Raw genomic sequence first — 12,032 nt, 5'->3', positions numbered from 1 at the left:
GGGGGAAGCTCTCTGTTACAGCCAACTTCAGTTTCTAAATGACGTTACTTCTAAGTGCCAAGTACTGTCCTAGGCACTGGAGAAACAAACTGTAATGAGAAAGGGTCCCTGTCCTCAAGTTCAACAGGGGTAAATGCCAGTTAGTATGTGACAGAAATGGGACACTTCCTCATACAAACAGACACTCAAACAAGGTCATAGAAGAAACTCACCAAGTGGAATGTAAGCCCCATGGAGCTGTGACTTTCCTCTGTTATGTTTACTGCTTTATCTCTTGTGCTTAGAACAGAATCAAAGGCAATATGTACTCAATGAATAAAACGGAAATAGAGCACGTCTTCGAACAAAAAGAAAATGTCTCCTGTAGGGAGAAGATGATGATGAAGGAACTTCCTGGATTGCTCTTGGGGTTGGAGGACAAAGCCAGTTGGGTGGGACCGTTAGGAGTTGGGGTCACATAGGGACCCCCGGGAGGTGGAGGCCAGCTGGGTGGCACATCCCATGCAGTTAATCTTTGTAATTGCCTTCAAAGCATACAGGACTTACTGTGGCATTGATTACTGGACGCTCTGGGTGCTCAATTTGGCTTGAAAATGCTTCTCCCAAAAGTCAGAAGAGCAATTAAGGAAAGCATGGGGAGAGTATTAACCCATTTAATTAATGAGGTCACTTGTTTTGCTGAGAATCCCACAAGGCCTTCAGGAGGACTGCTGCATGGATTACATCCCCAAAGGATGGACATTTTCTGCTTAGCCCGTGAAGTCCCCATTCCATCCTGCAAAGCCAATTGCTGGTTTTAATTGACATTCACTTGTCCTTTTGCACTAATTTCTCTGTGGACCTGTTTGACTCAAGCTGTCCTCCCTGGTGAGGTTCTCAAAATGGATTACACAATTTCAGCCAGTGTTTTTAGCTTCCTGGACCCCTGTCCTAAGAATAATGATGAAATTAAACATCTACGATGTTCAGCTTTTCCCCCTAAATTTACAGAGGACATAACCTTGGAGTCTGACCCCTGCCTTTGCCAAGCCGGCGACTTTCACACACCATCTCTTTCCATCCAGTCCAGACAGGTGGACCAGGCATTGTAGATGCACGCCCAGGGCCTTCCCAGTCTTCTTGTGAGCAGGTTCCAGCTGCGGCAGCTCTCCTGTTGTTGCTCTCCACTCTCTCCTGCTCACTGCCTTGAGTCCTGCTCTTGCAGAGCACGGGTGGAGGATATTAGAATCCAGAAGACAGCCTGCCTTTTAAAAAATGGCTAATCTCAACTAGTAATTTTATAGGAAAATAACTCTTTTTTTTTTGCCACTGTAATTAGAAGGTTCATGAAACTGTCTATTTGTGGTCCAGACAATGACATTTGTTGAGAGCAGTCCACCCATAATTATTTGACCCTTGCTCCTATTTTTCAAGGATTTAATTATGCTTTCATTGCTTTCACGACTACTTTAGATGCAATGGTGAAATATGAGTGCTTAGGCAACCTCGTGCTCTGATGCTCATTGGCATGTGGGCTGTGGGAGTGAGCGCCTCTCCTTGTGTGTATGAGAATTCCAATCTCCAGCAATTGCAATGAAAATATAACTTATTATTTATTTGGACCTGGCTTCATCATTGAGATCAGGGCTGTTGGTAGAATTTTCTACAATAACAAAAATGTCCTCTGTGTGTGCTGTCCAGTTCACAGCCACCGGCCACCTGTATGGGTGAAGCAGGTGGTCATCACACTGTGTGATTTAAAATACATATTGCAGAGGGTCTGCCCCACATTTCCTCAAAATATCTCTGCAATGAGGCTGCCGCAGGGGACGTAATGTTCAGTAATTTGAATGAAGACAATGGCAAGAAAGTGTTTTTTCCTGTTAGAGGACACTGGTTACTTTCCATTCCAGAATAGCTCATAGTTCTATGGGTAAAAAATAACATTATTAAATAGAGAATTAGTTCTTGCCTTTGGAAGGAAACATTAACCTTTTGACTAATGCGCTATTAAGTAGAAGGCAGACCATCCAAAAGGGGGAAATATGTGAAATGTATGTGATAAGCAGAGTTAAAATACTTCAAGTGTAAAAAGTTCTCTTAAATTACTCTGACAGGCCAAGTAAGTTGCATGCTGGGTACTGTGCCATCATTTGAGAATGCCTGTCACACTTCAAGTCCCTTTCTACGGTGTATATTACTTCTAGTTCACTATGCTCTAAGCCTGTGGGTGATTTTGCTACCCGGGGACATTTGGCAATTTCAGGAGATGTTTTAGTTGTTACAACTTTGGGTGGAGGTGTTCCCGGCACCTCGTGGGTAGAGTCCAGGAAGCTGCTGAACTTCCTACGATGCACGAGGCAGTTCCCTACAACAAAGAATCATCCGGGCCCAAGTGTCGGTATTGCCGAGGGTGGGAAACCCTGGTCCAAGCCCTTGCTACTTAAGTGTAGACCATGCACCAGCATTGCAGGCACTTCCTGGGAGCTTGTCAGAATTATAGGGTCTAAAGATCCACCTCAGACCATCTGCATTTCAGCAAGATGTCCGGATGATGTGTGCACTTTGTTGTTTGAGACGCCGGGTCTACACCACGAGCCTGTACTGTGGTCATAGCTGAGTGCTCCGGGGCAGCCAATCCATAGGCTGAATAACAACTTAGTGATGGTCTAATGGCCTCAACAGGGACACTCGTGATTAAACAAAGCACCTGGTCCTTTCTCTTTGAGATATGGATGCAAAACACGTAGAGAAACTTAGTAGTTGGTAGTGGGAGGGTGGAAGTAAGAAAAAGCCATGAGGAGGCTCAAGGAAAGTGGAGAGCAAATGCCTGAGGCAGAGAAAAGCCAGTAGTATCGGGGAGGACCTGATCACAGCAGTGCTGGTGTGTGCGACTTCCTGCGATTACTGGAACCTACGTTGAGGGAAGGACATTTACTCCGGTCATTCGAATTTTGAATCCTCTGTTAATTTCTTTTCCTCCATAACGTCCAACTCTTTGTCTATTCCTGTGTTTCTTACCTCCTTACCCCATCACCAGAGGTGACTGCTTCTTCGGAACCCAAGAAAGCCTGATTAATACATGAACCAATAGGACAAAGATAAACATTCCAATAGAAAAAAGCAGAGAAGACCAAAAAAAGCACATTCAAAAATTCAGAAGTGTTCTTACATACTAGGGGTAACCAATTAGAAAATGTTAGGCTTTTGATATGAAGAAAAAGCATAAAATTGTTCAGAAGGACACAAGGGAAGACATGAATAAACAGAGATACGCTGGGTTCCTGGTGGGAAGTCCCAATACTACCAATGGGTCAATTATACACAAATGAATCTACAAACACAAAGAAATTCCAATAAGAACCCTCAGGATTTCTCGTGGAATTTTTCAAACTGAGGGGAAAAAAATGTATCTGGAACAGAAAATGTACAAGAAGAGCCTACAAATTTTAAAATAGGAATCAGGGATTTGGAGGGGTGGAGAAAAACAACAAAGTTATAATAATGAGAACACTAAGGGACTGATGTCTAAGTAGCTTGAGGGACAAATGAAACACAACAGAGTCCAGAATAAATCCACGTATAGATGGGAATAGAGTATGTGATCACAACAGCAGATCAGGTCAGTGGGAAAAGATGGATGTTCAGCCCCACACAGTGAGTTTTGGCGAAAATTTGAAACAAATGTCCCACAGTAGGAATATAATGAAATACATTTTAATATTATGCATCTACTAAATGACAAAATAAATATTGATATACAGAAAGGTTCATGATATATCGTTAAATGAAAAAAAACCCCAGAGTTTACAAAACAGTAAAATGTGGAGAATGAACCACGTTTGCTAAATACATAGCCATATGAGTATATTTATATTTATAAAAGTCACAAATGCAATTGTCTATCCTGTCCCATTTTTCAAAACCGGCTTTAACTGAGGTACTAAACATATCATCAGTAGCTTCAGCACCTCCACTCGGTTGGGTAGAAGCAAGCCTTACCTCTGAATCTCAGCTTTGTCTAGCCTCTCAATCCTTGTCTTGCCTTGAAGGCTGGGCTCCCATGTGGCTCCCTGAATCACCTTTGAAGTTGACCACATTCCCAAACATGTGGCTTCAGGGAGAAGCTCTAGGGTCTATCTTTCCTGGGTCACAACTCCTCCCCATGAGATCCTTTCTTTCCTTTTCCTCTTGTTAGGTCCTCCCCACTAGATCCAGCACTCAAAACTCAGAGAAGCATCAGATTTAAACAGATTCCACTATCATTCTAATGGAAACGGAGTGGCTCTGTCTGAAAAGTAAGATCATGAAAAACTCTAGAAAGGTAATAGAGGGAAAAATATTAACTATAGAAGTGTGGAAATTAATAAAGGAAAACCTCATTTAAAATGCAGTTAGGAGGCTGGAAGGGGAAGCTCCCATTCAGTGCCACTTGGGGTCAGTTACAGAAAAGAGTCAATACAGACCCCAACAGAAAGAAGTTATCAACAGGAAGATAATCAATTAAGGACCCCAACAGAAATCCTCAACAGAACAGAGTAGTCAATTACAGGAAGAAATGTACATTGGATCCGAAATAGAAATGGACTACCCCAGCAACTCAGCCAATGAGAAACTATCAACTACCCTGAACTCCTGCTTTTCTCCAATGGACGTTCTTCAAAAAACCCCTCCCAATTTCCTCCTTTTTCTCTATAAAGTAATGTTCCTTTTGCTTGTTTGTTGGATTTGCCTATGGTCCACCCTAGCACGCACAACCCCAGCTGCAATTCTTTGGCTATTCCTGAATAAACTTGTTTTGCTGGTAAAATAACTGGCTGTTTTATTTTTAAGGTTGACAGAAGCCTTGAATCCATATTCCCATCTCTTAAGTGGGGAGTCCAGAAAGTCCCCCAATCCAAGCAGATTATTCACCCTTTTTCATCCTCCCCTCCAGTTTTGTGTAACTGAGAACGAGGTAACTCCATCATTTGAACACTTTACTTGGCACACCCAGTCTTACATTCAGAGCCCGTCCACATCTGGGCCAATTCTGCCCATTGCTGCCTCATTCTAGTGTGTCCAAAGCATGACAGTTTACCAGGATACGTCACTTCTTTTCATGACCACCTTCCAACCCATTCCTGATTCAACGTTTCAGGGAAATGAGATTACAGACACAAGGAGGTGGGACCCTGTTGTAGCTGGGTACATTCTAGAACAAATTCCCTAAATCGCTTCTGAAGAGTTCCCCAGCCTGGTGGCTGAGGGTGCAAGAATTAAGTGGCAGTGAAGGAGCTAAATTACCACATGTTGCTTCACCCATGTAATTGGGTTAATAATTAAAACATAAGTAGCAGGGGCCTCATCCACAAGGAGTCATTATGTGCTTCTTTTTCAGACCATTGTCACAGAATATGAAAACTACATCTTATAAAATGAGTGTTCTCAGGACTGCTTAGCAACCTCCACTTTGTCACCAGTTTATAAGAACATGCAATTAATTATTGTGTCTCGTACCTAGAACATTAGGTGTTTCAAAAAGTCACTGAGATGGGTCCTTCCTGTCGTGAAAAAGTCAGACAGATCACCCAACTGGGGTTCACCCTGGGAGAATAGCTCAGAATTTGTCTGCTGGGAGAACCTTGAGACAGCCTTTGTGAGGATGCATAATTCCGTAAAATACTATGGGTTTTCCATGGAGGCAGACACGTCTTTCTAACCATATGGCCCCTGTCATAATGGCACAATTGCTGCACGAGTCTGGGGTTAGTGGACTCATTAGTGACAAGTATTATTGTCTCATAACAGATCTAGGGAGAATTTAGGGGTGGTGACATAGAATCAAAAATCCGGGCTGGGAATAAAGAGACTTGAGGTCTAAGGTCAGGTCTCCTGCTACTAGCCTATGGGCCTTTATCCAAACCTTTTCTCATTAAATCTCAGTTTCTTTTTCTGTGAAATAGGCAGGACTGTGATAGCCTGAGCTGGTTTGCCTTGGGCTGATGCCACAAGCTGGTAGAAGTGCGTACAAAGAGGTACAGCCCCTGCAGTTATTAAAATGTTGGAATACTTCTGTACAACTGGCAAATCCCACCTGCCCACAGCCCTTGCCCACAGCCCTTGCCCAGTGCCTCTTTACTGCTCCGGCTGCAGGTTCCTCACCTGCACCTCCCCATCATTCATCAACTAAGGCTTAACATTTGGTTCAGCAGAAGCCTCCCAACATAGCCTTATTGTCAGGGGTTTTATTTTGAGTCATCCCTACTTCTGCCCATGGCTAAATATTTTAATAATTATCCCTGATGGTAGCCATGTACTTAGGGAAGAGCGTTTCCCACATTAGGAATTAGTGGCTGTTTACTTTTCCAACAAACAAAAAGAAAAGTGATTTTTAGAGTTTTCCATCTGTCTCTTTGTTCTTAGTCGACTAGAGTCAAGCATTGATTCCTGGCTGTGTCTATTGATACGCGTAGTTGCCCTTGCATCTCATAAACAGAAGTCAATCCCATTAATGGTAGAGCTTTTGGATAATTTAGGCAAGGATTGGACTGAAGATGACCTTGACTTTGGAGACAATTCGATTTCATTATGCAAATACAATTTGAATACTAAGAGCACATAAAATTGTTTTCAAGCACTAAGTCTCCCTTTAGATGGCGGCCACTGACGTGACTGTGATTATGGCCGGACAGTCCCTGCCAGCCATCCTTGAGTGACTCATATAAAGGCCAGTAGTGAGACTGTGTTTCTTTTCAAAGATCCTGTTGACTTCCTTGTGCCTTTATTGTAAATTGCTGAAGACACACGATATGTGTTCTATCACATCCAGAAGTGATTTTTCGTTTCTTTGAATGCTTACGGCATACTTATTCATTCACTTAACAAACATTTACTGAAACTTTACTCTGTGCCAGGCATTTGAGCTAAATGCTGAGAATAAAGGCATGAAAACATCTTCACTAAAGGAGCTTCTGTTTAGCTAGAGAAATAGACACCCTAATAAAAAGTATAATACAATAAACAAATTGTTTTACTGGGCCCTTGTCAGTCATTTTCCCTGGCCTCTAGGTAGTATTTGTCAGACAGCGTTTCCATTCTTTTTGTAACATCCCCTTAGCATGACTCTTCTGGTTTCCCTCCCAACTCTTAGCTGCTTCTGCCCCGTCTACTTTGTGGCTGGGCTCCTTTTTCTCCATCCAACCACTTAGAAGTTGGAATCCCCTCAGACTTGTGCTAAGCCCCTTTCTCTTCTCGTGCTCCATGTTCTTCCCAGGCCATTTCTTTGACTCCTGTTGTTTAATTACCACCTCTCTGCTGGCGTCTTAAGGGCAGCCCCCTCTTCCAGACCTATATATCCAACAGCCAACTGGCTGCCTCCACTTGGACATCCCACAGGCTCCCTCAAACTCAACATGTCCCAGACAGAATTCATTGTTCTCTGAACTGCGCCCACCCCAACCAGTTCCCATTCCAAGGTCCTCCATGTTTTACTAATGATGTTACCATCCACCCAGCTGGTCACGCCATGAACCTGACAATCACCTGGCATTCCCCTCCCTTACCTCAAGTCCAACAAGTCAGCAAGTTTTGTTAGTTCTACCTCCTAATAACTCTTGAGCATTTCCCTGGCCCCACAACCACCCCCCTTACCTAAGTTCTAACCTGGATGAGGTCACTTTCTGGTCTCTCTAGCTCCTCTGGAGCTCCCCTGAAGTCCATTCTCCACAGGGCAGATGTGACAGTTTATGTAAATTTCCGATCTGATCATATCTTTAGTAGTTGCCACTTGAGGTCTGCTGAGCCTATGAGCCAGTGTCCCTCCTTCTCTGAGACCCCTCCATCTCTGGAAGCCCCATTTGTATTATGAAATTTTGAGCTTTGTATCTCACCCATAGCTCATTGAAGTAGGCCTAAATACTCTGACCCAAGCTGGTTCAATTGAATTCTTTCTCTAGGAATTTTGAATTGGGATCAATAAACGCCATGGTGTCTCTCTGTATGGCTAGAGTTATAATTTCTAAACTGACGGCTGTTTGGTGGCTATTGTCTTCCGTGTTTTGGGAGAAAGTGAAGCTGCAAAAAGAGAGAGAGAAAATAATGAAGCAGACACACAGAGCAGCATAAGCGATGGGTGGAGAAAGACTGACTCTTTGATTGCTGAAAGTTTTTCAGATCCTGACTCCAGGCCTTTCCTGAGAACCATTCCTGCCCATAGGTTTCATTACACTGCTAGGAATCCTTATAAGAAATTCCCCCATTTCACTTGAGCTACCTTGGACTGATTCTCATCCTTGCAGCCAAATGATTCTAGCGCCCCATGGCTCCCTGTGGCCTTAGGATACAGCCCCAAATTCCTAAGCCAGCTCAAAGGACTCACTTTCTATCTTTCTTTTGGCCTCTCCTCCCTTTATTCCTTGTGCCTCTGTCACCCCTGAAAACTTCCAGTTCCCGGACATGCCATCTTCTCTTCTGTCCCTGCCTCTGCCGTGCTCCTGCTTGGAATGCCCTGTGATTCCCCCCTCCGTCTACTAATGCCGTGCTCTTCCTTCCATCTCAACATAAACACTGGTTGCTCAGGAAGCCAGCTGTGTTGGCCATTCAAGCTAGGCATCTGTCCCTCTGAAGGGGCACTCCCTCTGCACTCTGTATTTCTTTTCAACACTCCCTACACTTCTTTCTGTACCACACTCCAGCTCCCTGAGGGCAGGAGCCATGTCTGCCTCATCCCAGCTGTATACTCAGCCATCGGTGTCATGCCTGGCACATGGATGGCCTTCAGTAAATGTCTGTGCATGATTCGATCACTGGTGGGACGCAGGAGAAGGAGGAGCTAAGTCTGCACAGAGACTCTGGGAAGCTTTTGCACAGGAGGTGGTGTGTGAGCTGACCTTGAAGGATGCACAGGAAGATCTCATCTAAGGCGTTCCCAAGAATATAGGGACAGGGGTGGGGCCCTTTGAACAGGCCTAGGCTTTCGAATTAGATGCTCCCACTTACTGTGGGACTTTGGCGAAGTCTTAGCTAGAAGGGCTAGTGTGAGGATTAGAAATAGCAAATATAGAGTAGCTGGCATTATTTTTCAGTAAATGAAAACAATTATTATTTTCTTTAGATCAAAGCATCTCACAATGCTATGGGGCCTTGCATAAATCACTCCAACTCTTTGAGCCACATTTACATGATTTATGTCACCATTTACCCTCTCTACTACATTAAACTATTGTAAAGACTGCATTTTCTGAACTCGAAAACCCTGACTAAAGTTGTTGTTGTTAATGTTATCATTATTAATTATTATAATTATCAGAATTTGGGGTCCAGAATGAGGTGCCCCTTCCCTCAAGAACCAGGAAATCATTCTTTTCCTTTGAGAGTTAAAGTATGAAATATGCAAGGTCACCCGAAATATACAAAATGGTTCCCAGACCAGCAACATCTGAATGTAACTTGGTTGAATATATTAACATATTGAAAAAGAGTATGTCAATCATGGGATGGAGGGACAGAAAATGTTGTCACAGAGGCTAACAGGGGCTCAGCTTGGCCTATGAGGGAGGAGGGCAGCTCAGCCGACAGCGTGCTGCATTTCTGTTCCCAAAGATAAGGCCTTCCCTAGGGTGCACAGACGTCCTGCAGATGCCAATCATTTCCTCCCCGCTCCTTCTTAAAGATCCTGCCCAACCCACAGTCCCAGACGTGGCAGGCCTTTGTCACAAATGCCCTTGCTCCCAGCCCCTCCATGCTGACCATGACCAGTAGAGTCAGGAGTGAACACCGGGTTGGAGCTGGGCTTATTGATTTCTCTGTGTTCTGACCATTTGGATCAGTGATGGGGAGAGTGAATCAGTTGGCTGTGGGGGGGACCAAGCTGGAAGATTGGAAGGTCAGAGGGACAGAGGCCACCGTCTTGGGATGGCCACGCTGAAGCTTTATGCAAACAGAGGAGTAAGCAAAGAAGTGTCTTCAAGAAGAGAAAAATAAATAAGATATGCATGGAAAAGAGGAGAGGGGGAAGGAGGTGGGAAGATGAAGCAGGCAGAGAGGCAGAGAGATGCACTGATTTTTCTGGTTCTCTGAGTCTTACTCTGCTTCTAAGTAGCCTTCCTTTTTAGCTTGAGCTTCGGTGAGTAAGGACACATCCATGCAACTAAACCATTCCTAACCAAGATGGAATTTTAGCTCACAGATTGAACTATTGCAGTTTTCCTTGGCAAGCTCACCCTACCGTGAGTGAGATGAACAGATCAGACTATCTCAGGCAGACGTGGTCAGCTGAGGATTCGAGCTCTGGTCTGCCTCTAGGGTTCATGTCCTGGCACTGCTCTACAGCACCAAGAGAGCTGGCACCTTGTTGCATAATGGTTTGGTTCCCCATATTAGTTTTCTATTGCTACTGTAACAAGCTACCACAAACTTAGTGGCATGAAACAATACACATTTATAACTCGCAACTCTGTAGGTTGGAAATTTGACATCGGTCTCACTGGGCTAAAATCAAGGGGTTGGCTGAGCTGCATTCCTCCTGGTGATTCTAGAGAGGAATCCTTTTCTAGCTTCTAGAGGCTGCTCACATTCCTTGTCTCCATGGCACCCTCCTCCATCTTCAAAGCCAGCAACATAGCAGCTTTCTGACCCTGCTTCTGTCGTCACGTCTCTTTCTCTGACTCTCTCTTCTGCCTCCATCTGCCACTTTTAAGGCCTTTTGTGATTACAGGGGGTCCACCTGGATAAATCAGGATCCTCTTCCCACCTCAAGGCCAGCTGACTAGCAACCTTAAGTCCATCTGTAACCTTAACTCCCATTTTTCATGTAACTTAACAATTCATAGGTTCTAAGGATTAGGGCATGGACATCTTTGGGGGTCATCATTCCGCCTACAGATGTAGCTTGACCAAAGAGGGAGAAAGAACAAAATATTGACATACATCGTTCTTTAAAAATACTCACTTTGGTTTAGGAAACTTTGGTGCTAAATGAGTAAACTTGTAAATTTCTTTCTCTGATTGGCACATGAAGATCTTGTGAATCTATTCTTTAGTGAAAAGAGTATGGACTTTCCACTCCTCCAGGCCTAGGTTCCATCCTACCGGGTCTACGACTTGGGGTGCATATTTCACATCTCTGTACTTCAATTTCCTCCTCCCTAAAATGCAGAGAGGAATAGTCTTGTTCGGAAGATTCAGCGAAATCAAATATGTTGTTTTTTTAAAAACTTGATAAATGCCTATTTTCTTGCTTTCCTTCCAGATCTTGACAGCCTGGAGTCACGAAGCGAATATACCAAGAGCGCTTCTAAGTGACAGAGGACTTGTCTTGCCTGCAAAGTGACCTGGTGCCGGGAATCTGAAATGAGCATTACGCCATGATGATAATCCGTAATCTTGTCTTGCTTCTTCTCCCCATATTTTGGGTCTTTTTATCTCTCGGGGTGGGAAACTTCCCGGGGTTTCTTTTTGTCTTTCTTTACTCACAGCATAAAATGACAAGGGTCAGGGAGGCAAGTATGGGACGTGTGTGTTGGGGGCTGCCAGATGGGGGCTGCCAGGACAGTGATGATTGGGGCCTGAGTGAGAGGAGGAGCTGGAGAATTCCCAATGGACTGCCTCCTGGCCATGGCCTACAGCAAGTCCTGTCTCTGTTCCCTGGAGCAGCTTATTTCTTTAAAGGATTCACTGTCTACAAGAGTGGGTGAGCTGTGTGCACGGCTATAACCACAGTCATGGGCTTCAGATGCAACATTTTTTTCTTTTATGTTTGAAGGAGCTTGGAAGCCTTTGACCTCATCACACTAGTGATCCAGGCGGGTATTAAGTGAAGGAGCTGCTAAGCTGGTTTGTAGTAAGATGAGTCAGCCTGGCTGGATTTAAATGATGCCCCTACGGAAATGCAACCAGTTTAGACATCAGAGACTCTTTGCAAAACATTCTAGAAAGTTACTCCTGTTTTAGCTGAGAAAGCAGTCTGCTAATTGCCTCCTTTCAAACTTTCCTTTCAGTTTCAGACACAGTACCCATGTAGCCTCATTGGCAGTTCACAAAACACCCTCTCATATACATTAGCAATTTCTTTG

The sequence above is a fragment of the Equus asinus genome, chromosome 13 (genome assembly GCF_041296235.1).
Source record: "Equus asinus isolate D_3611 breed Donkey chromosome 13, EquAss-T2T_v2, whole genome shotgun sequence".
In the NCBI taxonomy this organism is placed as follows: domain Eukaryota; kingdom Metazoa; phylum Chordata; class Mammalia; order Perissodactyla; family Equidae; genus Equus; species Equus asinus.
Note: the sequence above shows the minus strand (reverse complement) of the source record.